The sequence below is a fragment of the Hyaena hyaena genome, unplaced genomic scaffold, assembly GCF_003009895.1.
Source record: "Hyaena hyaena isolate Hyena2069 unplaced genomic scaffold, ASM300989v1 scaffold_141, whole genome shotgun sequence".
Classification (NCBI taxonomy): Eukaryota; Metazoa; Chordata; class Mammalia; order Carnivora; family Hyaenidae; genus Hyaena; species Hyaena hyaena.
The window spans coordinates 2,367,092-2,394,837 of record NW_024080773.1 but is presented as its reverse complement, the minus strand read 5'-3'; the positions used below and the strand labels follow the sequence as shown (position 1 = coordinate 2,394,837).

At 50.7% G+C, this 27,746-nt stretch overlaps 1 protein-coding gene across 1 annotated transcript in view; it reads left to right on the top strand.

The window, feature by feature from the left end:
* Positions 1-27,746, top strand: part of SGMS1 (sphingomyelin synthase 1) — a 262,857-nt gene that overhangs the window by 22,856 nt on the left and 212,255 nt on the right. Inside the window, exon 2 of the mRNA XM_039238521.1 lies at positions 4,278-4,365. The gene's annotated coding sequence lies outside the window, so the exon portion shown is untranslated. The remainder of the gene's footprint in view (positions 1-4,277; positions 4,366-27,746) is intronic.

Below are 27,746 nucleotides of genomic sequence, written 5' to 3'. Positions count from 1 at the left end.
AAACTCAGTAGAGCATGCGGGCAGGGCTGGCTTGGTGTAGATGCCAGTCATTGGTCACTGCTACGATTGTGACCGTGGCAGGGCCTTTGTTGGTCTTGGGGGACCAAGGAAACTGCCCAGAGCAGCCCTCAGGCATACGGATTGTGGAGTAAGTGGCCCGGGCTCAGGTCATCCGTCTCCTACTCACTGGCTCTGTGACTATGGACAGCTTGCCTGCTTTCGGTGCCTCAAGCTTCCTTCTGTAAATGGGGGTAAGAGTAGTTCTACTTCATAGGGGTAAACAAAGAAAACAAATTGGAACTGTCAAGAGATCAAGGTGCAGTGACCTGATTTTAGTCATATGATGCCATTGTTTTCAGACATGATGTGAGCCTCCTTGAGATTTACAGTAACATTTCGCTCTCCTTCCTGACCACATTGAAAGAATGTCTTTCTCTCTCTTTCTTTTTGTATTTAATGCCAGTGGAAAAGTTGAGAGCATGTTTTTACTAGAGATACAAATAATTATCATAAAAATTCCTGTTGCTACCTAAGAAATTGAATTAAAGTAAACTGTTCGTATAAAGAGAACCTAAGTATTTTTTTGTAGAGTCCCCACCCATAGCATTAGTTATGGGAAGTAACAAACTCATCTCCTCTGTGAAAATACTAGCAACATAATCAGCTCTCTGTTAAAAACCCAACACGATGCTACTTCACTGAAATGATCTGCTTCCCCTGCTTTAATCTGGAATTTGGCGGGGTTGCGTGTGAGTTAATTTTCTTCCTCTTTGAGACGATGGCAGGAAGCTGGGACCCTAGATGTGAGTCCACCTGGAGGAAAACCGTCTGTGAACGTCATGTCTAAGAATCCAGTTTGACTTGCGCCCGAGGGCTGTGTGCAGTGCTAGCTGTGTCTGCGTCGTTACCTGCAAGCCCGTGCCGCTGTGCAGTGACTGCTACGTCCAGCCGCCTGGGTCACGGCTTTGGAGTACTGTTTACTCGCCGTAGCAATGCTGCAACCAGGAAAAGCTTTCCCTTTGGTTGGTCAAGAGCTTGGCCCACGATTAGCAAAACAAGCACGCGTGTGATTTGGGAGAGGCTGGAAGGGCCGCTGACGGGTCCATTGTCCCCGGGTGCGGTGGCGGGCAGTGTGGCACGGCTCAGGAGAGCTGACTGCGTGGACATGCTCTTGAGCTGAGGTCCATACCCTGGGGAAATTCAGCGCACCAGGGGACAAGCCCTGGGGTGTAAATGGCGTTATATGAGCAGAAGCTGACAAGTCCCCGGGTGACCCTCTACTGGAACAGAGCGGTAAGTTGCAGGTCTGTTCGCACAGTGGGAACCACCAGCGTCCTGGTGCAAATCAGCTGTGGCCACATGGGTCAGCGGGGACCAGCCCCAGCACTGGAATCTGAAGAGGCAGCTGCTGACCCGTGGCCTCTGGTCTCCCCTGTGTTAGGCTTCAAACCAGGCAAAACGCAGGAACATAGTGAGAACACATATGTGATGAAACCGTAAAGAGGAGCGGGGGAGGGCTTAAATCAGAATTGGGGCTCCTGGGTATCTGTGCGGTGGGGGTGGGAGGGATTCAGGGAGGGGCACATGGGGCTTCCGCAGAACCCCCCAAAACCCGCACCGACGGTGTTAGATACGTGGGGTTTGTCGTGGGGTTTGTTTCCAGTTAGTGTAGTGGTCAGTGCGTAACAAGTGACCCCAGAACCTAGCAGCCTAAGACACTGGTGAGCGTGGGTGACCTCCCAAGGTGTGTGTGTGTGGGGGGCAGGACATCGGGAGCAGCCTGGCCGGGTGGTTCTGACTCGGGGTCTCCGATCCAATTGTGGTCAAGGGACCAGCCGAAGCAGCGGCCCTCAGATGCTGCTGGGCCATTGGGGGAGGTCGGTCCTCTCGGACCGCTGGGGGCCCTTGGGACACGGCAGCGGGCGTCCCTCCTGGGACGGAGTAGGGCGAGCTGGCCTTGAATGGGCCTTTCACCTCAGACCCCATTGCCCCAAACTGGATGGAGGGCCGTGCCAGTTCAGCAGGAAGTAGGAGGAGGACAGGGAACCCCCTCCTTCTCCGCAGGGGGAGGGGAAGGGGGGGCGCGCTTGAGCCCTAGAGGCAGGACCACTGGGGGCTTCTTGGAGCTTGGCCGCTGTGGTTCTGACTTGTTAATATAGTTCACGGTGAAAACCTTTTAGACACAAACCAAACTGGTAAGCTTATTTTTCTTAGTAATGGTGGGGACATCCGTTTAAATGACAGTGACTGTAGGTGCTGAACATGACCTCCATTGGTGTGGGGATGGAGAGGCGTCAGTGCTGCAAAGGGAGTAATGGCAGGGCGGGCCGGGGGGCCTCAGTCCTCTGGACACCCAGATGTGTGGTGTACAGAGGGGACTGCTTATGTCTAGATGTCCGTCTTCCTGTCCCTCGATGGGGTGGAAATCTGAGAGTGCTGATGTTGTGGAGAATTCCCTGGACTCAGGGCCCCCGGCAGTGTCCTGGGTTCGTCGTGATGTTAAAGTTTCTGCCAGCGCCCTGTGTTCTCCTGAGACCCCGTTTAATGGAACGGGAGAGCCCTCCCCTCACTCCCCTCCGCTGCAAGCCAGGGTGTAGCTAGAGATGATCTGGACAAGTAAGGGTCGGAGTTTTGGCTTAGAACTTCTCACAGTGATTACATTCTCACAGTGCGTGTGTGTTTTCATGTAGCACGTTTTAAATTCCTGATTTGTTTGCTTGCTCATCTTTTTTTTTTTTTTTAATGTTTTACTTATTTTTGAGAGAGAGAGACAGCATGAGCAGGGGAGGGTCAGAGAGAGAGAGAGGGAGACACAGAATCCAAAGACAGGCTCCACGCTCTGAGCTAGCTGTCAGCACAGAACCCTATGCGGGGCTCAAACCCACGAACTGTGAGATCATGACCTGAGCTGAATTCGGACGCTTAACCAGCTGAGCCACCCAGGCACCCTTGCTTGCTCATCTTTGAGTGAAACTGGTGTTCCCAAAGGGGCTGAGGTTTCTCCCCTTAGTTTTGGGTAGCTCTTGGCAGAACTTCCTGGGAGTTTTCCGGGGTCCAGGTGCCCACTGCGTGTGGCATTGAGACGCCACCCCATCTCCTTTGGGGGCCGCAGCGTCCCGGTGAGCAGGTGCCCCATGTCCCTGGTGCGGAAGCAGCTCGAGGCAGTTTTCGTGAGAGGAGAAGGGACGGCAAGGCAAGTGAGGGCCCTGACGCACTTCCTAGGCTTCTGTCCAGGGCGCCTTGGACACAGGTGTCTGTCGTTGTGGCCCCACCTCCAGCCCCTGCTCCTTACAGACCTGAGTGCAAAACCCTCCACACCAAGTGATAATTGCCTTTTGTTGTGGCAAAGAGCCACCAGGGGCGCCAGGTGATGCTTGTTTGACTTCCCTTGGCCCACAGTGTGCTCTTCTGAGAAAAAAGGGAGGAAAAGAAGGAATATATATAAAATGTCACAATTACTTTAAGGGTTGTTGTGTGTTAAAGGGACGTGTAATTAGTGGTGATGGCTATAAGAACTGGTGATCATGATTAGAGTGTTCACGGCACTGTTAAGAGTGTTTGTTGATAAATACTCTCTGGGGACAAATCGCAGTGCACGCCCCCTCACCCCTCAGACTGTGGATGAAAGGGTTTGGCCATTTGGCCTTGAGGTTGGTTTTTGGGAGGGCATCGTGTGGGGTGGGGGCACAGCCTGTGTGGTGAGACGCGCCTGGAGCCCAGGGTCAGAAGGTCTGAGGAGGGTTTCATCTCTGTTGTGTTCTGGTCGCACGTCCCCCTCGTCCGACCGCAGGGAACGGAGTGTGACTTACAGACCGTGGCGCTGTGTGTGCTGTCATCTAGGGCGGGCGGGGTGAGTCTGGTCACCTGTGCTGGAAAGGCCCCCGGGAGGCCCAGCCGCGTGGCTATGCGTGGCCGCCTCGAGAGCTCTCCCAAGTCCCAGACTCCGGCCCTGGGGCCTCCCATGTTCTTCTCGTTGGAGGTTCTTCTCCATCACATGTCACGGCCCCCAAGTCCATGTGACTTAAAGAGACTTCATGAGGACTTTCTTGGTCCCAGAAGTTCCCAGAGCGGGTGAGGCGTATGGCTGTCCCCCACGTTCAGTATGAGGCGGGAGCCGTTTTTTCTGTCTCCGCCTTCCTCCTGGCTTAAAAACGAACAGTTACAGCAACATTTGAATCTAGAGGCTTGTCTTCCAGGGAGCACAGTTTCTTGAGAGAAATAGCATTCGTTCTGTAAAACTCCTTGTGGTGACGTCTCGTCTCGCTTGTTCTTGGCAGGCTGAGGGAAGAGCGAACGGTCCCCGCGCGTCTTGGGTGCACCTGGCCCTCCGCTGCCATGAGGAGCGGGGTTGCGGCCACTTGAAAGGTGAGTGAGCATCACTGTGCAGGTGCTTCATCATCACAATTTCAAATCCACGGCAGCATGGGAAGAACGTGCCGGAGTTCCTCGGTGCTGCGTGTGTGTGTTTGTGGCCTGTGCATTCTTCTGCTGGAGCGTCTGCAGTGAACGTAGGCTGCAGGCATGATGACATTCTGTCCCACACTTTTAGGGACGTAGCTCCACAAAATGAGGACCATCTCCCTGAGGGGCATTTAGAACATTGGTAAACTGTGCTGTGTAGAATCATGTAATAAGACACAGCTATAATGTCCTATTAAAAGGTGTGATTTTGAATTTATGATCCCTTTACAGCCAATGTGTGTGGGTGATTTATTTGTTTCTAAAATTTATTTATTTTGAGAGAGAAAGAGTGAGAGTGTGGGAGGGCAGAGAGAGAGAATCCCAAGCAGGCTTCGATCTGTCAGCATGGAGCCTGATGCAGGGCTCTGACCCACAGAGCAGTGAGATCGTGACTTGAGCTGAGATCAAGAGTCAGATGCTCTGCCGACAGAGCCACACAGGCGCCCGAAAAATTACCTTTAGGTTGTCTTTAAGTAGGCTCCACACCCAGCACAGAGCCCAACTCCCGCCCCGAAGTCATGACCATGAGATCAAGACTTGAGCTGAGGTCAAGTCTGATGCTTAACCAACTGAGCTGTGCAGGTGCCCCTGTTGGTTATATTCCTTAATTTTATAAATTTGATAAGCACTTAGTCTCCATAATCTAATGGTTACTTCAGTTGTAAGTAGATGCAGCAGGACATACGTAGAAATGACTATGTGTCTAAAGGTCCTGACTTGTTTACATGTGGTGACCCTGGACTGTTGGAAGGTGGCATATCGGGATAAGTTGTGCTCTTTGGCGTGCTTATAAAAGCAAGCCAAGCTCACCTCTGCTCTTGGGCCACTTGAATAATAAATAACACACCTGGAGAGGAAGAACCGCACACGAGGTAATAAAGTTGGAAATGTAGTGTAATCGCCTCTGTTGGCATGCTTCTGTGTTTGCTTCTGTGAGGTTGGAAACGTTCGTCTTTCTTAACTGGAGGCTGTAAGGGCATTGTGGTGACAGAGACGGGTGAGACTGCTGTCATCATCATCGTAACCCCTTAACATTTTCACATGTGCTCATATATGCTTTATGGGCGGAGCCTTGGGCTGTGAGTCACCGCTCCTTCGTCACCCCACACTGCCCTCTGACACACAGAAGGGAAATGCCCTTGACTCACGACCGTAAACCCTTATAGGCCGTCATGGCCAAGACCTCCTTTAGGAAGTGAGGTTGAACGTTGCTTTGGACGTTGTAGTTATAGGTGTTGAGCTGCATGTAATAATCTATGGATGTAAGAACAGATGACAGCCTCGTAGGGTCTTCTCCTCACCGCAGGAGACATTAGACATCGGGTGGGATGCTACGTGCCCCCGCTGTGGGGGCAGTGACACAGGGCAGCAGGCTTTCCCCTGAGACCGAAGACTTGGGGGGGCCCGTCTGCAGGAACCGCAGAGAGGAACGTGCCCTGGTGTGTGTAGGGGTGCAGTTTAATGAATGGGGGTCAAACTCTGCACTGGTTTTGTTGCCAAAATTAATAAAGTTAATAAATAAAGGTGTAGTTATGAGAAAGAAAAGATATCCATTCACACTTGCTGCTTTTGTGTTTATTTATTTACTTAATATACTTTTTGTCAGGTTGGTTTCCATATAACACCCAGTGCTTATTCCAACAAGTGCCCTCCTCCATGTTCATCACCCCCCCTTCCCTTCCCCCATCAACCCTCAGTTTGTTTTCAGTGTTTAAGAGTCTCTTATGGTTTGTCTCCCTCCATTTCAACTATTTTTTCCCCTTCCCCTCCCCCATGGTCCTCTATTAAGTTTCTCCTGTTCCACATATGAGAGAAAACCTTCGGTTTCTGTCCTTCTCTGCCTGACTTATCTCACTCAGCATAACACCCTCCAGTTCCGTCCATGTTGCTACACATGGCCAGGTTTCATTCTTTCTCATTGCCATGTAGTATTCCATCGTATAGATAAACCATATCTTCTTCATCCATTCATCAGTTGATAGACATTTAGGCTCTTTCCATGATTTGGTTATTGTCAAAAGTACTGCTGTGAACATTGGGGTACATGTGCCCCGATGCATCAGCACTCCTATCTGCTTTTGTGTGTAAAGTGTTTTGACAAATTGAGTCCTGTTCTTCGATGTACAAGTTTTTTATTTTTTTTTTTCAATGTACAAATTTTTTAATAGTGGTTCCAATTTAGGGCTACGTGAAACATGAGACTGGAGAAGATGGAGAGGAAGAGATAATCATGGTCCTTTCCCTCACAAAGCTCAAAACTGTAGTCTCCATTAACTGCTTTGGGCAAAAATACAGTTTTCTAAAACAAATTTGGTGATGGGCCAAATCACCGATCTGTGGCCTTAGAAACACTGGGACTTTTCTGCTCTATAATAGGGAGCTGCTTCTTCAGGGACTCCGGCCTGAGGGACGTTTAATTTGTCAAGGCTAGGTAAGTACGATCGACGTCCTCAGTCTGTCAGGTTGCGCATCCAGAGAGGGACAGGTACCAATGTGCACACTGAACCTCGATTGCTAGAGCGAAATGTGTTTTACAGAGAGTGTCAGCATCACCCTCTTGGTTGCAAGTGACAGAAAACCCAATGCAAAGTGTCTTTAAGGGGACAAATGTACCAACTCAGGCAGCTGACAGTGTGGAGATGGATCTCACTTCAGGAAGGGCCGGTCACGGAGCAGAGGGCATCCTCAGGCACCCTGGCGTCTGCACTTGTGGGACTACAGAGGGGGCTCCGGCCACGTGGGGCCCACCTGTTAACGAGGACACAAGCTGCGTTCTTGACCCTCTGCCTCGTGCAGGGCCAGTCGCTGGGACCAGGGAGTGGGCCTGCCCTGACATGGCTGTCCGGGCGCATACTCGATACTGACAGCCCGATGTCAACTGTCAACCCAAGGAGGCGGCATCCACTGGCGGCAGCCCCACAGGGTTCCCTCCAGAAATCGGGTGCTTTCCTGGAGTGTCACTGGGTGCTGGGGTGGTTCTGATGATGAGGGTGATCGTCATGATGATGAGGATCATTATCATCATAATAAGTGTATCTTCTTATGGTTGGCGTTAGGAGTGTTCTCTTGTTTGACCTGAGAGAGGCGTCAGGGGGGCGGGGTGAAGGAGTGCTTGAGAACGTGGATCTTGGGGCAGGTTGCACGGGTTCAGTTAAGAGCCACTAAGGTTTGACAGATCACTTAACCTCTTTGTGTCCCAGTAGCCTCAGCTGTGCAGTGGAGATACAGGCATCTACCTGCTGGGTTCTGGGAAGGGTTAAATTAATGGCTATTTGCAGGCCAGTTAGAGCAGTGCCTATACATATTGGTCCAGCACTTAAAGCAGGCTCCCAATTCTGAGCTGTCGGCACAGAACCTGACGCGGGGCTCGGACTCACAAACTGTGAAATCATGACTTGAGCCAAAGTCGGACCCTTAATCAGGTGAGCCACCCAGATGGCCTTCCTTCTGTTCTTTATTTCTCAGACAGCCCTGCCAGCACAGTGTCCCCCTCATTTGACGGGCGAGGTGTGGAAGTCCAGAGTCCCGTGGCCTGTAAGGGTGGCACCTGCAGTAGTCAGGTGTCCTGACTTCCTCCTTGTTCCCACCCTTGTCTCTGTCACGATTCTGGGGTGTGTGCAGGGAGCAAAGAGGGAGATCTCCTACAGACCAGCCTGCTGCTTAGAAGGGGCGTCCCCGAGGGCAGTTGGGCCGGCGGGTCTGGCTTGCAGGTCGGTCTTAGCTCCCCTGTACGGAGCGCCCCCAGGTGTGTTTAGGGAGCGTCTCTATGAGATGCGTGGTGGGTACATGCTCAGAAATCAGCCATATCTGGGGTAGCCCTCACCCCGGGAATGTTTGCTGACTGTTCCATCGATCCAGTGCTGGGTGCCTTGGTGGCTCAGTTGCTTGAATGTCTGACTCTTGGTTTCCGCTGAGGTCATCATCTCATGGTTTGTGGGTTCAAGCCACACATCAGGCTCTGTGCTGACCATGCATAGCCTGCCTGCGATTCTCTCTCTGTCTTTCTCTGCCCCTCCCCACTTGTGCACTCCTTCCCCCCAAGTAAATAAACATTAACAAATAATCAGATCCAGTATTCGGAGCTTAGAGGAAACTGAGGTTGGCTTGGCCAGGAGGTGATCATGTCAGTGAGGTGTGGAGACATGGTTTCTGTTGGAGAGAGGCTGGGGCTCCCCCTGAAGGGCGCCTCCAGGGCCCGTAGACAGTTCTGTCTAGGAATAGACGCCATTTTCCTCATTCAGAATATTTCCTACACTGTTGAGAGTGTTTTTTACTCATATGGGCTTCCTGAAGGAGGCTTGCTCCAGGGACGCAGACCTCGGAATGACCCAGACTGTCTGAGGAGGGTCATGTTGCTTTCTGAGGATGAAGACAGTGACTTGTTTGTACTTACTGTGGACGCAGGACACTGGAAACTTAAAGAGCACCCTAGTATGCTGCTAGGCTTGCAGGGAAAACCACAATGGACACAATTTTGGGTCTTCCTGCAGTGCTTCTGAAGAAACCAGGTCCTGCTCCAAATTCCCAAAGCACGTGCTCTGCCCTGCAGTGGCCTGGGCCTGTGGTCCCCCTCCCCCAGGCCTGGGCCTGTGCTCCCCCACCAGCCAGGGCCTGTGTCGTCCCCCACCCCGGCTTGTGCTCCCCCCCCATGCTCCCCCCTCCCCCCGGCCTGGGTCTGTGCTCCCCAGCTGGCTGCACGGTGCCTGGTGTGTGGGAGGTGCTCAGATATTTCCTGAATGAACAGATCTGTGTGAACTGTGCTTTTGTCTTTGGTTTGGATTTCTCTCGACAAGAATCTGTTTACCGTATAGATGTCTCCAGGAATTAAAGCTTTGGGTGCTATGTCTGTAACACGCTGCACTGTATTGTCTCTTTAGAAGACGGTGGTGCCGCTTTGAGTATTGACTCCATCACCTGGGTTCACAGTGACATTTATGTTCCAGAGAACAACCCTATTCAGAGAACAAAGAGATTAAGTACATATGCTGTAGAAACGACCCTCGATTTGCCAAATGCTTGTGGGAATCGTAACAGGTTCTGAGATTTAATCCCACTTACTTTGTTCTTAGTTCCTTGGGAGCTCTTTGCCTTGCTGAGTAGTCTGGGAGCGAGTATGACTTTCTTCATGGTCTTAACTCCCCTTTTGTAGGAGGAAAATCAGGGTCTACCTCGTTTCCCGCATGTCGAGAACAAAGGTGGTAGCATTACTGCTCTCTAGGAGATGGGTACCCTGAGTTCTTGTCCTACTTCATATTCTCAACGAGCCTGTGACCTTGTCCCGTAGGGGACAAAACTGTGGAGAGCCAGCATTTGGCTTGCTGGGACCCCAAGCATGCGCTCTCCCGCCAGCCGTGCGGCAGGGTCCAGTCTCCGGTTCCAGGTCCTGCCTGCCTGCTGGGTCCCCTGAGGACTTGAAACGTTTTTTTTGTATCATGTTTTTTAATATTTATTTATTTTTGAGAGAGAGAGCCAGCCATTGTAAGCGGGGGAGGGACAGAGAGAGGGAGACACAGAATCTGAAGCAGGCTCCAGGCTCTGAGCTGTCAGCACAGAGCCTGACGCGGGCTCGAACCCACAAACTGTGACATCACGACCTGAGTTGAAGTCGGACGCTTAACTAACTGAGCCACCAGGTGTCCCATCCTCCCCACCCCAGGACTTTAAAGGCCTGCCTGTCCTGGTCCATTAATCTCCACCCCACCCCCCGCCACCTCCTCCCCTTGAGCTCTTACTGTCTTGGTGTCTAGGTCCTCAGAACCGTTCAGTTAAGTGAGTCTGTTAAGTGTCCGACTTCAGCTCAGGTCACGAACTCACGGTTGATGAGAAGAAGCCCCGAGTTGGTCTCTGTGCTGACAGCTCAGAGCCTGGAGCCTGCTTCACAGTCTCTGTCTCTGTCTCTCTCTGTGTCCCTCCCCTGCTCTCTCTCGCTCTCTCTGTCTCTCAAAAATAAATACACATAAAAATTTTTTAAAAAATAAAGGGTTCTATAGTTCAACAGCCTCTTGTCTCCTCTACACGATGCTCGCCCCCTCCCCGCTTTCCGATTCGGTGTGTCCCTGATCCGTGTAGCAGGTGCGGCGATGCGCTGCACAGCAGTCCCCTGTGTCTGCGCTCTCGCTTTCTGAGAGGCCACTTCCCCGCAGTCAGTCAGCTGTGCTCCAGGAGCCCAGGGTCCTCCCCCGAGAGGTCAGAGGTCAGCCTAGCCCAGCACCAGGCCGCAGCCGGACCGCAGCATCTCCATTATGTCCCCCCTCGTGTCCTCGCTCGGCGTTGGCCCTGTCCCCCACCACGAGGAGGGGGTGCAGCAGGAAGACGGGTGGAGAGAGACCACACTCCCTGGCCTTCCTTACAGCGTGCGCGGACAGGGGTTCCGTGCTAGCGTTTCTCCTCGTGGTGAACCTCTTTCCACGCCTGGCTTGTGCCCAGCACTGCACCGTGGTGTGTGCAGAGGAGACAGCATGGCTGCCTGGGGTTCCTTGCCGCCTGTTTCCAGGCCTCCTCTGGGATCCTGGCACACAGCCCCACAGGTCAGGCCAGACCCCTGTATGGCACACTCGGGTCCCTGACCTTTCCTGCATGCAGACTCTGTTCCTCTTGGATTTAATCCTTGTCATGTTTTGAAGAGTTTGTGCCCTCGTCCCTAATGTAGCCTTCTCTGTGAGTCTCTTCCCAATTCCTTAGGACACTGGGGCTTCTGTCAGTGATCTGTCGTGGATGCCATCCCTGCCGGAGCATCAGGCCCTTCCCTGCGCTAACCGCGCTGCGCCTCGTCTTCAGGGGCTTGGCCTTCAGCATCGCTGTGGGGCTCCTTCTGTCTTGATCCTGTACCGGCTGCCCTGTTTCCCTCACTTCATGTTCTCTCCTGTCTTGGTTTACTCCCTTGGTTTGGCGGACCACCTCTTCTAGAACTTTCCTAACAAATTACATGGGAGGTAAGACTTATGAGTCGTTTTAGGTCTGAGAACGTCACATTTGTATTTAATTCACAGTCTGGCTGGGTGTAGAATTCTAGGACTCAGAACAAGGAAGCCGGGGGCATTGTACTCTGGTCTCCAGTGATGATTGGTGAAGCCTGGCACCTTCTGATTCCCAGCCCCCTTGTCAGATGTGATTTTTCCTTTTCTCTTCGACTCTTCATCTTCTACGTTCCGAAGTTTCTTGACGACCTTCCTTTGTGTGGAGGGCCTCTGTTCATTTATTGTGCTGAGATCCCAATGGGCATTTTCAGGCTGGCAATCATGTCCTTCATCTTTAGAAATTTTCTTGAAGTATGTCGTTGATTTCCCTCTGTCTCTGTCTCCATTCCTTCTGATGCCCCCATTAGTGTAGTCTTGGCTGTCTTGTCTTTACTCCAGTTTCTCTTCGAATGTTTTTTAAACTTTACTTTCATTTCGTCGATTAAAGAGTTAGTGTTTTAGAGTGTTATTTTATGATAGCTCTGTTTTTCCTGGTGGCTGTTGTGTGAATCCTTCTGTTTTACAGAATCTTCTTATTTCAGGACAGTATTTTCTATTAGTCCTCTGAAGAGACAACTGATATGTTTTTCCCTTCTTTTTGAAGGTTTTTTTCCTGTATAACTTGTTACCTTGCTTTTTTCTCCTCCCATTTCTGTCTTTCACATTAGATACCTTCTTTGTGTGCCTGATGGTCCTTGAATGTCTGTTCATGTTTAAGAATGAGGCTTTGCATTAGGGTGCCTGGGTGGCTCAGTTGTTAAAGTGTCCGACTTTGACTCTGGTCATGATCTCACGGTTCGGTTCGTGGGTTTGAGCCCCACATCGGGCTCTGTGCTGACAACTCAGAGCCTGGAGCCTGCTTCAGATTCTGTGTCTCCCACTCAAAAAGAAATAAACATTAAAAAAAAGGAATGAAATTTCACAAGGGGGAAGATTTTGCCTCCTAGGTCTGCTAAGTCCATTGCCAGCATGTATTTGATTTCCAGGCTTAAGCAATCTAAACTTTTAACCTTCTCTGTTGTCTTTGTCCTTGTGGCTCTAGGCTTTGAAAAGCATTAATTTTTATTTATTTATTTTTATTTATATTTTTGGTGTGCCTGAGTGGCTCAGTCACTTGAGGGTCTGACTTTGGCTCAGGTCGTCATCTTGTGGTTCATGGGTTTGAGCCCCACGTCGGGCTCTGTGCTAACAGCTCAGAACCTGGAGCCTGCTTCAGATTCTGTGTTTCTGTCTCGCTCTTCCCTTTCCTGCTTCTTCCTTCTCTCTCTCCCTCTCTCTCTCTCTCTCTCTCTCCTCTCAATAATAAGTATTCTTTAAAAAGCCTTAATTATTCTTGTATTGGGGTTTTAGGAGGGAGTCGGACTATGTGCGTGTGTTCATTTCACTTTCTTTATCAGGAAGTGAACGTGGAACCCTTAAGCATGCCCAGGGCAGGGCTGGTGGCCTCCATGTTTGGTGGCAGGCGTGCCATAGCCAGCCGTCACTGGCATTCTCTTATTTCCAAGGCGTGGTGTATATTTAGGTTCTTTCTGCAGAGACGTTGGCTTTCTTGTTAACTCTGCGGCAGCCATCTCCTCTTCTTAAAGGCTTTCATCTCAGATATAAAATACCAGTAAATTTATAAATGATTGAGCTTTGAGACAAAAAATAAGAATCCTTAAAACAAAAAACCTCTCTATTGATGTTTCTAAAAGGAGTTTTCCGAGGGTAAGCGTATAATCCTTAGATTAAAATGCAGCTGACACGCTAAGCCTTCTTCCGGGGAAAGTGGAATAATAGGCTTTAATGCCGTTTGTCCTTGACCACCCACAGAGGGCACTCCTGCGGCTGGAGGGACGGACACAGATAGGGTCCAGAGAGCGAGGCTGTGTTTGTGGTTTTGATCCCTGGTACGTGCTTCCACAAAGCCTTCAAGCTCGGGTTGTCAGACAGGTTGTCAGAGAGTTGGTGAAAAACACTGGTTAAGAAAAAGCAGCTTTAAGTCTGATATCAGACTGGGGACTGAGCGGTTTTTAGGAGGGCAGTGTGGTTCCTTCTACACCAGCCGGCTGACCTCGGATTAGCTCATGATGTGTTCCTGGGGGTACATGCACTTGCCTTCTGTCCTCCCAGCTCACTGGAGCACAACCCTTCAGGGGAAGGAATGTCTGCTTCCCCCAGCCCGAGACAGGGTGGCCTGGCCCCAGTGGCCTCTGGGTAACAGAGTGCCTGCCGACAGAGGGCCTGCAGCTCCGTGTGCTGGCCGCCCACCTCCCCCCCAGCAGGGGAGGGATATGGCTCTGCCTCCCCGCTGATGGCTGTGGGAGCCTGCCCCACCTCCTGCTTCTGGATGGGCTGTGTATGAAACTGAGAGATGGCTTTCTCCACAGAAGCTTAGACTTTTTATTACTCTGTCAACCTTGAGGACATGGGATTCATGGGTTTCTAAGTTTAGAAAGTTACTGATTCTTGGTATTAAAGCCACTGACAGTCTAGGGGTAGTTTTCCTTCCCGTGGTGAAGTTGAACTAGAACGCCTGGGAAGCCCAGTTCTGCAGCGGTGCCTGGCTGTTTGTTGGGTTTTAAAGACACTGTGGCCCCTTGAAGGTCAGAGTGAATCACCCTCCTCCTGTGCTCCTCTGTTCCCCCCAGCCTCCCCAGGCGGGCTGCTCCTCTCGTTCTGTGCGTGGTGCTGAGTGGGTTCTTGGAGCCGCGTCTGTGACTTTGCAGGCGGGAGTCACAGCTTGGGGTGCTGAGGGGCCCTGTACGTGGTGACGGGTCAGCTGACCGACACCCAGCTGAGGTCTCCTGGGGTTTGTCATCCTCATTGATGACCAGACTTGCTGCCTCTGCGACATGTCCGCCCTCCAAGCTCTGGCCCACGTGCGAGCAAAATATTTCCTCCGTGACCCTGAGCTTAACTGAAGCACCCTGAGGCTCCCCTCCCAAAAGACTTTTTTTCTTTTTTATTCTGAGGGCCAGCAAAGGAAAATAAACCCTTTTTAAAAATGAAAAGCAGAATCTATAACTATTCTTTGCTGAAAGTATGGTTTCAGATCTCAGCCAGAGCTGGTAGGCTCCCAGGGCTTGAAGCCCCAGGTCTGTGCAGTGTTTGTGGATTAGCAGACAGCCAAGGAGGAAGCAAACGTGTCTCGTTTCCAAGTGATTTCGATTGTACACCCACAGGGCAGCCATCACTTAGAGTTCCAACGTGACGCGGCCCGTGACTTGTGCATTCATTCTCACGGGTGTCCAAGCAGCTCTACTGGAGAAGGGTACCACACACATGTGCTCCACTGTGATGGGTGTGCCTTGGAAAGTCCTGTCGAGAAGGGAGTTAACTTCACAAGATGGATGATTTTTTGTGTTTCAGAAAATACATGAGACAGGCCAGAGCTTTGTCGTTTGTGATTTCAGATCGTCATGAATAGGCCCCCTCATCTTGTTGAGAATTTTCACTTCTGTGGAGAAAATTGCCCTTCAGACAAAGTGTGAATGAAATATTCTATCCCGGTCCCCCCAATCCCCCGCCCCCATTGCTGTTGGAGGCGGATGGGAAGAAAGAGTGGCATTTACGGAATTTGGCTGTTCTGTTGAAAGGGGTGTGTTCCTCCGGCCGCAGCTGTGGTGGCTGCTACGGGGACAGCGGGGATGGGGGGACTCTGAGCGCCCCAAGACCAGTGTATCGACCGAGGGGTCCAGAGGCCACTGGCTTCACACACAGAACCCCAGTATCTGATGCCTTGTGTGGAGGCCACAGTTGTAACATGGAGACGTTAGCTCTTGAGTCCGTACAAGGGTGAGCTGGCCATGTGTCTGTTTCAGGAGGTGGGGACTCACCTGTGGGGCCAGCGTGCCCGTTCCCCACCTCCTCGTGGGCGTCTCCAGGGTCAGAGCCGGGGCCAAGCGAGAGTGCTAGCTGCTGGTGGCCTTACCAGCTGCCACTTGCCTTTGCTCAGGGAAGCCTCTGGGGGTCCCACGCCGTCCACCGTGGGAGGTGTGATGTCCCTGCGAGTGGTGCGCAGGCGGGGCGTGGAGTGGGGTTGGGTCGCCGGCCCCCAGATGGCTCTGGGAAGGCCCGAAGCATGTGTTTTTGGAGAAGAATGGTTAGACTTCTTTGCTTTATTTTTCTTCTGATTTTCTGCAGAATTTAGAAAAGCCTTTCGGGAGGCGTTGAAGTGTTGCTGCCCCTGCCGGGCCATAGCTTCCAAGGTCAAGTGGGCACCCAGAGGCGCTGGCAGTGCTGGTGGGCAGGAGCCCTGAGGAGAGCTTTCTGGAGGGTTCTGTGAGCATTCAGCACTCTGGGCTGTGTACTGCTTTCATGATGGAGACAGGCCCTGCGTTTCCAGACATACATAATATGGGGAATGAGGAGGGGATGGGACAGGAGAGTGTACAGAACATGGAGAAGACATCCACAGTGTGTTTGTGGAGTTGAGAAAATTGGGGCTTCCGGGTGGCTCGGTCGGTTAAGCAGAGAACTCTTGATTTCAGCTCAGGTCTGATCTCACAGTTCCTGAGATCGAGCCCCTAGGTGGGTTCCTCTATGAGCATGGAGCCTGCTTAGGATTCTGTCTCTCTCTCCCTTTCAATAAAATAAAATAAAATAAACAAACAAACAAGTGGGCGTCTCTCTACAGTACTGTTTCCTACTAATTTTGGCAAGGTCATGGCCTTGGGTTTGGTGATGGAACCTGCTTGTGTATATACACATGTGCACACATATGTAAATATACACACATATTTATATGCACACACATGCCTACATATAAATATACACACATACTAGGTATACATATAAACACACACATATGTATATGGACACACATACATATAAATATACGCACATACTAGGCCTACACACAAATACGCACACACACACAAATATAACATGTATGTATATGTACACATGTATGCATATATAAATACACATATGTAGACACACATAAACATACACACATGCACATACATGTATGTACGCATACATATAAATATCACACATGTACATGCACACGTGTACACATAAACACATATGTAGACACACATAAAAGCACACACATATGCACACATGTAGGCATACATATAAACACACATGTATATGTACATACATATGCATACACATGAACATACACAGATGCATATATGCACACACGTGAGCATACAGATGAACATACACACATGTGTATGTGCACACATAGGCATAAAATGAACGTACACATATATGTATATGCACACACATACATACAAATGCACACATACCATATTCACACGTGTGCATATGTATAAATGCACACATATACACATATGTACATATGTATGCATATATAAGCCTGCACATATACGTGTACGTACACATGTACATATATAAAAATATGTATGCATATATATATATATTTTTTTGACCCTTCACTTCCCCCAACCCAGTTTGCAGAGCAGACAGCTATGATGCTCTGAGACTCCCTTCTGTCACCTGTCTCTACCCACCCCCTTTTTGTCCTTTAGAATACTGTGCAGCACACTTGAATCTGGTGAATTCTGTCATTTTATGGTCAGGGAGCTGTGCATTTGACCTTTATGATCCACAACTGAGAATGTTAGGGTGCAAGGAGGTTTGGGTGAAGGAGGCTGCGCAGACTCTGATCCTCAGTTACTTGGGAACGCCATACGCTGCTGTGGTATCTAGAACCCTTGCTTGCGCATCTCATCTTGCGGTGGAAGTTCCAGGAGTGGCTGTGTTTAGCCTGGACAAAGGGGCGTGAGCACTGGAAGAGGTGGCCTTCGCCTGCGCTCCTGGATTTACACCACATAGCTTGCCAGCTGGCCAGGTGGTATCTGCTGCAGTCCTGTGTCTAGTTGGAGAGATGCCGGCCCTGTGGTCAGAATGTCTGCCGGACGCATGTCAGTGGTAGTTTCTCCCTCGTTTGCCCATGTGGCTGCCCAGGTGTGGCCAGCCCCTTCTCCGGTGGGCAGTGCCAAGAGCCCTGGACACAGCTGGGGATGAATCCCAGCTTCTTGGCGTGACCACAGGGACGGCACCAAGGCTTGTCTGTACATTGGAGAAGTTGTTTGCTCCAGGGTTATTTTAAGTATTAAGTGAGATGATACATACATAAGTACGTATGTATATATGTGAGTTTTATATCTGCGTTGCTATGTAGATCTTTACATCTCTGCTACACATGTGCACGTACATGAGTCCTGTATGTGTTTTGTGCTGGCACCTGGCACGTAGTAGGAGAGCTGGATAACCAGCGGATGTTATCGTCCTGTTAGGCTCCTGTTCTACTCTGGCCCTGAGTAGGGCGGGGCTCCTGCTCTGCCCTGACACGTGCTGTGCTGGGCTTGTCCAGTGCCCTCTGTGGACCCTCCCAGGTGCACCAGCACTTGCTGAAGAGAGATGGAGAAGATGTTAGGCTTTATCTGGATTGCATCGATTCTAGTTTGCTTTTCTTAGTTCTTATTGTTTTGACTCTCAACCCTTCGTCATGATGCTCACTGCACTCCCTTAAAGTCTTAACTGTCAAAATGGACATGACATTTCTCTGGGGCAGGGAATGTGGGCTGCCTGGGCACTGGCAAAACGGCTGCATAAAGGTGTGTTTCTTTGTCTTTTTCCTTTGTTAGGTTTACTTTTCTCTCTGTAGGCACTGGGGGAGAAAGGATTTGTTTATGAAACAAATGGAATTTATGAGGCAGCCATTAGTTGGTCTACTTTTTGTTGGTAATCTGATCAAAGTCTTGATCAGTAAGAGGTAAGTAATGTTTGCATTTGGACTTGGAAAATTCTTGCCAGAGGCAAAGTCTGTTTTGTCTGTGAGCTTGTCCTGAAGGACTGTGGGCAGAAGCATTTACTTCTACCTTTGCTGAAGTGTCATAGAATCGAGCCTTCCCCCCTCGCCCCCCACAATGTTATTAGGACCCTAATGAAGAACTGTAGATGCAGAGCAGTAGTACATGGGCCTTGAGTGTATTTCTCATTTCACTCACTGGGCCTTCATTTTCACTTTTAAAAAGAATTTCATGTGTAATGCAGTAGTGTTAGCTATACTCATAAAGGTCCAGATTATGTTGAATTCTTTCCAGATTATTAAAATAATAAGTTCAGAACAGTTGAAGCCCAAAGGCACGCCCATTTCCTTCTAATCATTAACGCTGTAATGTTACCTGAGGCTCATAACAGATTGACTACAGCAGGGCTGTTCTGTGATTTTCTGTGACTGAACTCTAGTTCTTATTTTTTTAGGTTTTTAAATTTATTTTGAGAGAGAGAGAGATGGGGGGGAGGCAGAGAGAGAGGGAGAGAGAATCCCAGGCAGGCTCCATGCTGACAGAGCAGAACCCAATGCGGGGCTTGATCTCATGAGAGCCATGACATTCTGTCTTGAACCAAGACCAAGAGTCAGACGCTCACCTGACTGAGCCACCCAGGGGCCCCTGAACTCTAGTTCTTAACTACCTTTGTTGTTGAGGGACCAAGACTACATGATGCCTTTTTTATTTTTTTTTGATGCTTATTTATTTTTGAGAAACAAAGAGACAGCATGAGCAGGGGAGGAACAGAGAGAGAGGGAAACACAGAATCTGAAGCAGGCTCCAGGCTCTGAGGTGTCAGCACAGAGCCTTACATAGGGCTCAAACCCACAAACTATGAGATCATGACCTGAGCTGAAGTTGGCCGCTTAATCTACTGTGCCCGCAAGGCGCCTGAGATGCTTCTTGAGTGACTTTTTCTGCAAGTGAGAGTGGCTGGTTCAATAAAGCCTATGAAGACAGCACCTGCTGTGGTTCCTGACCTTCCTTCTGGGAAGAGGGGCCCGGGAATTCTAGAACGGTTCTCCAGTTTTCATGGTGTCTTTTCCCTGGAAGCCCACAGTGTGCAGGGTTTTGCTGGTTTTATGAAAGTATCTTTAAAAACGTAGCCCTGAATTCCCAGGGGAGCAGAACCCCTTGACATGGAGCCGCGGATGAGGTGGCCACCCTGGCTGCCCTGGTGGTGCGCTTGGTATGGGTGCCATCTTGGGACCTAGTCACAGGCCACGCCTGCAGCCCACCGTGTGCGGACCGCCGGCCTTGTCCAGGGGACCCAGCCTCTTGTAGAGGCCACGGCACAGTGACAGCCTCAGTGCTGACCCTGGGCCCTCTGGACTCCTAAGTCCACATTGTTAACCAGCACGTTCTGTCGCCTCCCAGCCAGAAAAGAGCCTCCTCTTCTGCCCCAAGACCTCTGCTCCTCATGCGGTCATGTGCCCCCGGGTCCCAGCCTCCTCACTGTTCATCTCCACACCCAGCCCCCCGCCACCCAGACTTCACATTCACGTCACTGCTACCTCCGCAGGCGCCCAGGCAGCACTTCTTTGTTCTGGACACAGAAACCCGCCTCGGCTCCTGGCACGTTATTCTCCCCTGTTCCTGGAGGGGAGGAGGCATCACGCTGTGTGATGGGTTTGTTCAGGAATGGTGTAGGGAGCTGGGGCCAGGAGTTCTGAGTGGGATGGGCATGCCGGGGCCAGTGGTGTGGCCCAGAGGGGGACCAGCGACTGGAGGCCCCGAGATGGCCAGCAAGGGGTCCTCGAGGCTCCCCAGTGGCTCGCTGGCTCACCAGTACCACCATTCTGCCCTTTGGTGTATTTGTGCCTTCACTCGTTGCTGTCTTCATTCCAGCGTCCACCACGAGCTCCAGAGCAGCATCATATCGAGGCTCCTTTTGGGGACACGTAAGCACAGAAAGTATAAGGACTTTCATCTGCTTTCTTTGATGGGAGGAAAAGGAAATTTGGAAGAAGCAAAAATACGTATATATTGCTGCTTAAAAATACTGCTTTTATAGTGCCAAATGCTTCTCACTCATAAGATGAAGATGTTTGAGGTGTTCTAGAAATGTGATGGTCAAGGCAAAAGTGTTTGAAAACTCTGGCCTGCTGTTCCCCAAGGGGACCAGACACACGTTCCAGCCCTTCCGCACACCTGAGAGGCTGTGGCTTGAAGAAATGGGGGACGCAATGCCATTTTGCCATTTCCTGAAGGCAGACATTAGCACAAGATGTAATGACGAAATAAGAGGTGCAGTAGTTTAGAACTCAGTATTTCTGGAAAGTCCAACATTCAGGGACTGAACTGGGAAAAGATGTCTTCTCCCTTTTTTTTCCCTCCCTGTGGGAAAAGGAAACTTTAAACATTTGAAATAAGCATGTGTCTGTTTTTTTAGAGCCCACCCTGTGAAGCATCTGAAACAAGGACTCCAAATTTGAGTGCCTTTGGGGTCCAGGCAGGTAACAAATGGGCGAAGCACATTGGACATTAAATAATAGCAGAACCTGGGCCCTGTGACCCAGCGGGAAGCCACGTGTCCCTTAGAACAGGAGCAGATGCTGCCGGAGTCCACTTGGCGTTGCCATATGGTGGCCTGTGTGGGGGGTGGGGAGCCAGATCTTCCAGTCTTTATAGACATCCAGCATTTTGAGTAACCAACGGAAAGCCGTAAACCACACCAGCTCCCTGTGGGCCAAGCAGACCCTGTCTGTGGTTTGCTTCTGCTTGTAGACCATCTGTCTGCATCTTTTTCTTATTTGTTTTGTTTTGTGCTAGCAAAATATACTGTATAGAACCCAGAATACTCACCTGGGTGTTTTACATTTAAAAATGAAATTTTCAGGGGGTGCCTGGGTGGCTCAGTTGGTTGACCATTTGACTCTTGATCTTGTCTCAGGTCATGATTTCGCGGTTTGAGGGGTCGAGTTCCACGTCCGGCTCTGTGCTGACAGCGCAGATCCTGCTTGGGATTCTCTCTCTTTCTCTCTCTCTCTCTCTCTCTGCCCCTTCCCCTTCTCAAAAGGAAGAAATAAACTTTAACAAAAAATAAATAAAAATAAAAATTCCAAGCATGAATCACAAATGCATCAGGTGGATTTGACTTGTACCGCCTGTGTTTGTTCTGACTTGAGCTACAGGTGCGTGCCCTGCGCGTAGCGGACCTTTAACAAGGATTTGTTAACTGCACGGAATGTGACTCTGGTTTCCGTGAATCCCAGAGACATTTGAGAACAGAAGAAGCTGCCAACAGAATAACACAAAGAAAACCGATGTGTTCTGGGTACAGTGCCCTCCTCCGTGTTGAACAGATAGTGTGTTTTCAGAAACAAAGATGCCATTGCAAAGGTTAGGGTAAAAGCAAAGAAGGCAGCACACACGGAATACTGCTTTGGCGTGTGATCTTGGCTCAGTCTCGTTTTCTGAGCTGTCCTTTCTCAGATTTAGCTTTATATGTTTTATTTTTGTCTTCCTCTTACACGTGTGAAAGGTTGTCAGAATTTTCCAGCCTTAGTCCACGTCGTCTTGGTTACAAATAAGAACTTGAGCAGAAAAAGCATTTGTTGGAAGAACATTCAGCAGCTGTCAGAGGAGGCTGGGTCGTCGGAACCATGGCAAATGCTGTGCTGAGGGAAGAGCGACCCACTGCCGTGCTGCCGACATGGTGGTCACGATGCACCTGCTGGTACCGGCCAGGCCTGGATGTACAGCTTCCGCCGTGGCCCTCAGTGGTGTTCTTCCCCGTCCCTGTCTCTCTGTGCCACTTACCCGGATTCAGAGTCCGGGTAGGAGCACCTGCATGCGCCCAGGGGCCTCCTCCGCCTCCCGCGCACCGGTGCTCAGCCGTGGAGGAGGGGACTGGACCATGGAGACATGGTGGGGGACTCCTCTGTGGGTTAACTTGAACCTCCTGCCCCAGGGAAGAAGACAGTCACCGAAGCCAGCGGGAGGCGCAGGAGTCAGACAGCAAGCTCTTCCTGGGATGTGGCACGTGTGGCAGAATGAGGCGTTCCCACACATGACGTTAGTTGCTTGGTTCATGGTAGAGTTGAGGTTTTAACCCGTTTATGCCTGACTCCCAAATGCATGCCCTTAACTCCTTTTTATCCAGATGTCTTTCCTGGAACCTCACTTACAGCATTGGAGAATCTGTTCCCCAAATCCAGCTTGAAGTGTGTGACTTCCAAGCAGACGTGGTGGAAGGTGGCACCTGGCACTGCCCTGTGGCAGGTGGCACTGATCTGCTTTGCTGTAGCAGGATTCCTCAGTGTCCGCAAAAGTAGTTTCAGATGTATAGGAGGTTTTTAAAGAATTTTTTTTAACGTTTATTTATTTTTGAGGGAGAGAGACAGAGACAGAGTGCAAGCAGGAGAGGAGCAGAGAGAGAGGGGACACAGACTCTGAAGCAGGCTCCAGGCTCTGAGCTGTCAGCACAGAGCCCCACTCAGGACTTGAAGTTTCTGACTGCGAGATCATGACGTGCACCCAGGTTGGACACTTAACCACCGGGGCCATGTGTATGGATTTTTACGCAGGCATCTTCTTCTGGCATATGTTGTAGAAAATTATTTTTTTTTTTTAATTTTTGGTGCATTCAGCACATACCTCTTGTATGTCTGCCGTGTGCCAGGCACTGTACTAAGTCTGGGGATACTGAGTTGAATGAAACCATTTCTGCCTTTCGGTGCTTGTTTGGGAGAACAGAAAAGGGTAGGCGACAATGTATGAGCACCTTGCTTGTTTGCTGGAAAGCTGGCAGAAAGGTAAGTGTAAAGCGTGAAAAACTGTTGCAAATCCATCTCGGAAGAGAAGAATATGGCTTACACGAACCCTTCCCGCACCCGTCATGAGCCAGGTGCCGGGAGACCGGTGGGAGGGGCAGCTAGTCGGGGACAGGCGCAAGGTGCCCGCAGGAAAGGGCACTCTAGGCCGGGCCTAGGTGCTTAGGAATCTGCTCATCTGCCCTTGTTCGCTGCCCCTTGATGGCATTTTTCCAAGGGGTAGAAACTTGTTTTATTGTAACCCATTACCTGCACGGGATTCCCGTTCCCTGCTGTGCTCTTGTTCTTAAGTGGCGTCCTGGCCAGCTCTGCCTTTGACTTGCAGGATGTCAAGAGCCCTGCAGAGCTGTGACACTCACTGGGTGTGTGGCCCCCCAGGGCATCACTGCGAGGTTCTGACTGGTGCCGTGTTCTCATCGGCCCAGTGGCTGTCAGGGACACGAGGCCCCAACGGTAAACGCTAGGGCACTGAGCTTGCCGTAAAGTCAGATTCGGACTCTTAGAGAAATGGTACAGTTTCATGAAAGTACACTAAGCAAAATCCCACCATCACCAGGTAAATACGGGTCACCAGCACCCAGATTAAGAAGTAGACATTTTCCAGCCCTCCAGAGGTGCCCATGCCCTTCTCACCCCTCACCCTGTCTCTTTCCCCCTGAATGCGAGCACAGCCCTGAATTACACACTGGTCACTTCCCTGTGGTGTGTATTTTCTCTTTCTCCTAGTGCCAACCCGCCCCTGTGCCCCCATCCCTGCCCCATGAGCCTCTAACTGCGTCCTGTTGCCTGGCCAGGAACCGTGTTCTGACGTTGTCTCCCTGGCTGTTGTAAACATTCAGGTTCATGATAATATAACCAGAACAGGACTATGTGTGGGTGCCAGGGGCTTGTATCCTGCACTTTGATGTCCAGTTGGACCAAAGGTTATTGCACTTGGCCTGAGACCTGGAGTTTCATAGGGCTCTGGGTGGTACCTGCTTGTCTTCCAGGCGGGCCCCTTGGCCGCCCTCATCCTTTCCTAGGCAGGTGCAGTGTTGGGGCTGGCCTGGGGTCCCTGGGAGCAGCCCTTGGTGCCACCTGTGGACCTGTCCGGGTGGGGGCTGGCCCAGAGAGGGCCTGGGAGCCGTCCTCGGTGCTGCCTGTGGACCTGTCCGGGTGGGGGCTGGACGAGGGCCCTGGGAGCCGCCCTCGGTGCCGCCTGTGGACCTGTCCGGGTGGGGGCTGGACGAGGGCCCTGGGAGCCACCCTCGGTGCCGCCTGTGGCCCGTCAGCACCTCCGCATGGAGCACACCTGAATGTAATCAGAAACCCTGAACCCGCAGGTTTTGGTAACTGAAACCCCAGCCACTATGGGACTGATTGCACAGGACGCCAGCTCTGTGACAGAGCCTTTCACGCAAGAGGATTTGGGCTGGTTTCCAGTGTCACCGTGTTTTATAGAAGTCTGTCTCAGCTATGGTGTAGAACCTGTGCCACTGAATTAGGGGTCATTTCAGTGGCCACGGGGCTGCCTGGCCTGTGGTTCAAAGGCCATCCTGCGGGCGCGGTGTGGGTGTGTGGCCAGACGGGTGGAAAAGGAGGGGTTCAGGCACAGTGATGATCAGGGGCCGCACCTGGCCCACGGGGTTGCCGCCCTGATGCTGGGAGGGACTTGCTGAGGCTGCAAGACTTCCTGGGCACAGGGAGAGTTGGAGCCTCCCAGGACGCGCCTCGGCGGTGACTGGTCAGAGCAGGGAGGTCCGTTCTGAGGGTGGAGCGCTGGGAATCGTGGATGGCTGCACAAGGAAGGGGGCGGAGGAGGGCCCTCACCCTTCCCCCTGTCCCCCTGGCAATACAGAAACATCATTTAGGCTGTGATTTTGGTCTTTCAGCCTGTGCAACGGTGCTTGTCCGGCATGGTCTGCAGCCACCCGTGATGGGAGGGGGAGGGGTTGAGGCCCTCGGTGGGGCATGTGTTCGCATGTGCTTGCGGTTCAGACCGACTGAACCATCACCTAGGGGTGCAGAAGCCAGAAATCTGCATTTTAATGAGATGGCTCAAATTCGTGCACAGCAGCATCCTAGATCTCTGATCTAGAAAGTGGTCGTTTGATGCAGGGTAGTTGGGTTGGGGAGTTTGATGGGTACTTTGATGCGTTTGGGCCAGGGTAGTTGGGTTGGGGAGAGACTGGGACTTTGAGACTCGGACTTGTTGCTCTAAAAAAAGAAATACGTGTGAACTGGGGTGTTTTTGACACTCTCTGTGCAAGAGTCTCAGATTTTAACTTGTCTTTTTGGGGAGGTGTTCTGCACCTGCATGAAGACGTGCTCCCTGGGGGCGCCGTCCAGGCTCTCTGTCCTCGTGGCTGGATCCTCCGTGGGAAGGGGTCTGTCAGGTGTCCGTGGAGACCAGCTAAAGAGCCTTGAATTGGCCATAGTTCCAGTCTCAGTTTTTCTGGAAGCAAATCCTGTCTGTGCCTTACATCCATCCACCTTTCAGTTCAGTGGGTAATTCCGTTCTTCCTCCATCAGCCGGGAGTGGGGCCCCATCATGAAGTGCTTGAAACGACACATTATTTTTAGTTCATGAAAGGCTGTGTTTTTCATGGCCGTTCTAAATAATCTTTCAGTGTTGGGAGCTCAGGGCTTTGTTATTTGTGGAGCTTACTGAACAACGACAAAACACCGGCCCAAGTGTGTCAGGTGAAGCATAGCTCATTCCTAGAGTCCCAGAATCGTGGAGGGTCACACTGGAAGGAGTCACAGAAGTTCTGTGATCCTGTGGTGAGCTGGGGCCATCTGGCTGTGCTGTATTCTCACTCTGCCGTTAGGTGCTGGACGAGTGACTTCGTGCCTCAGTTTCCTCCGCTGTGCGATGGGGCCGGTGACGGGCACGGCACGGTGTTGTCGCAGGGTGGTTGTGAGCTGGCGTGTGCAGGACACTGCCCGGGGCCCAGCGAACCTGCACCTGCCGTGGCACAGGTGAACAAACAGACCTGGAGAGGTCTTGATTTGCCCGAGGTCACGTAACTAGTTCAGGCTGCAGAAAGCAGGCCTTCCAAGTCCTTGTTTTGTTTTATCTCTGTTGACTGGACCGGTTAACTGGTTCTTAAGACTAAGGATTGAAAGCTTTGTGTCCACCCAGTAGGAGCGCTGAAATGATGAGCTGCTGCTTAGCCTCAGTGCTGGGAGACTCTTCTGAAATCATCAGGTGAATAACGAGACATGAGCGGAAGGCGATGCCCCGAAATGATCACATCGTGTTGGAGAAATGGAATTGCTTCCCGCAAAGCGAGCGGTGCTCTTAGGGTGGTCGCGGTCTGGCATGTTGCCGGAGGGGCCGGGCCGCCCAGGACGTGCAGACAGGGTTTGTCTCCCTCTGCTGTTCCTTCCTTGGGGCCTGGCGTGGAGACCTGGCGGCTGTGTTACAAGAGTCAATGAGAAGAACCGTAAGACCATATATACCCGTGTGGACATGCCCACGTATGAATATATGTGCTTATAACACATTGGGGGAAAGACTGAAAGTCCCCCTGAAGAGCCACGGTCTTGCTGGGCCCTGCTACCTGCTTTATTTCCTTTCTGCTTTGCTACTTGTTTAGAGAGGAGGGTCAGATGTGTCTTCCTGTTTACACAGCTCCCTGACATTTCTTACAGTTTTGCATAGCAGATAATGGGTTTTTAAAAAAGATTTTATTGTTAAGCAGTCTTTACACCCATTATGGGCCCTGAACTCACAACCCCGAGATCACGAGTCAGGCCCAGTGGTTGAAGAAGCATGGAGGCAGGAAACTGCAGTGGTTACCAGCCCGGGTCTGGAGCCAGAGCCTGGTTTGAATCTGCTCCACTGCTTAGTAGCCGTATGAGAAGTGGCTTAATTTCTCTGTGCCTCAGTTTCTTCATTTTTAAGATGGAAGGAGGTGATAATAGTACCTGTCTCCCAGCGTGGCTGTGAGGATTGGATGAGTAAGTGTAAGTTGATGGGCAGGAGTGGTGTTTGGCACTTAGTAAGTCTATGCTCATGACTTCTGTGACCTTGAAAGCTACCAACTTCTATGCTCTCCCTCTGTCTTGCCCTTTTTCAGTCTGCCTGTAGTTGGGACGAAGTTCTCTGTGGATTCTCCAGTGAGCACAGGCACAGTTTTCTGTTGTTTGTGCAGCACATAGTCATGGAGGATAGAGATCGCATCTCAGGAACAATGGCAGACACGCTTAGTGCCCGTTAGAAAAGATTTGGGTTCCCTGAGCTCACAGAAACTCATTTCCTTTTGTAACAATGAAATGATTTTTCCTGTTGTCTTCATTTGGTTTGGCTGTTGAAATGTTTTTGTTTTGTTTTGTCTTGCTAGTCGGGATTTTAGATCAAGGTGTGATTTCGACGTCACTTACATCTTTTCTTTGCATTTCTTCTGTTAAAGGACATTTTCCTCTTAAAAATGTTATTTTCATTAAAAATTTTTATGACATTGAAATCAGGTCCAGCAAAAAACTAATCGATTTACTTTATCTTTCTTAAAAATTTCTAACATTCTTGTTACTTTACTTACTGGTATGGATATTTCTTAGTGAGAAAGACCAAGTTTATTACTTTTTACAGAGACCCATTTGTATGGAATATTCAAACACTGGACAACACTTATTACCAGGTAGTATTTGAACAATGTTGGCCTTTGTATCTTCTAGCAGAATTAACAGCACTACATGGAATCAGGATTTGTTTTGAGTGTGGTATGTATACTTCATTAATACTACCTTCATTTGCAAGAGTGACTCGGCCGTGGCAG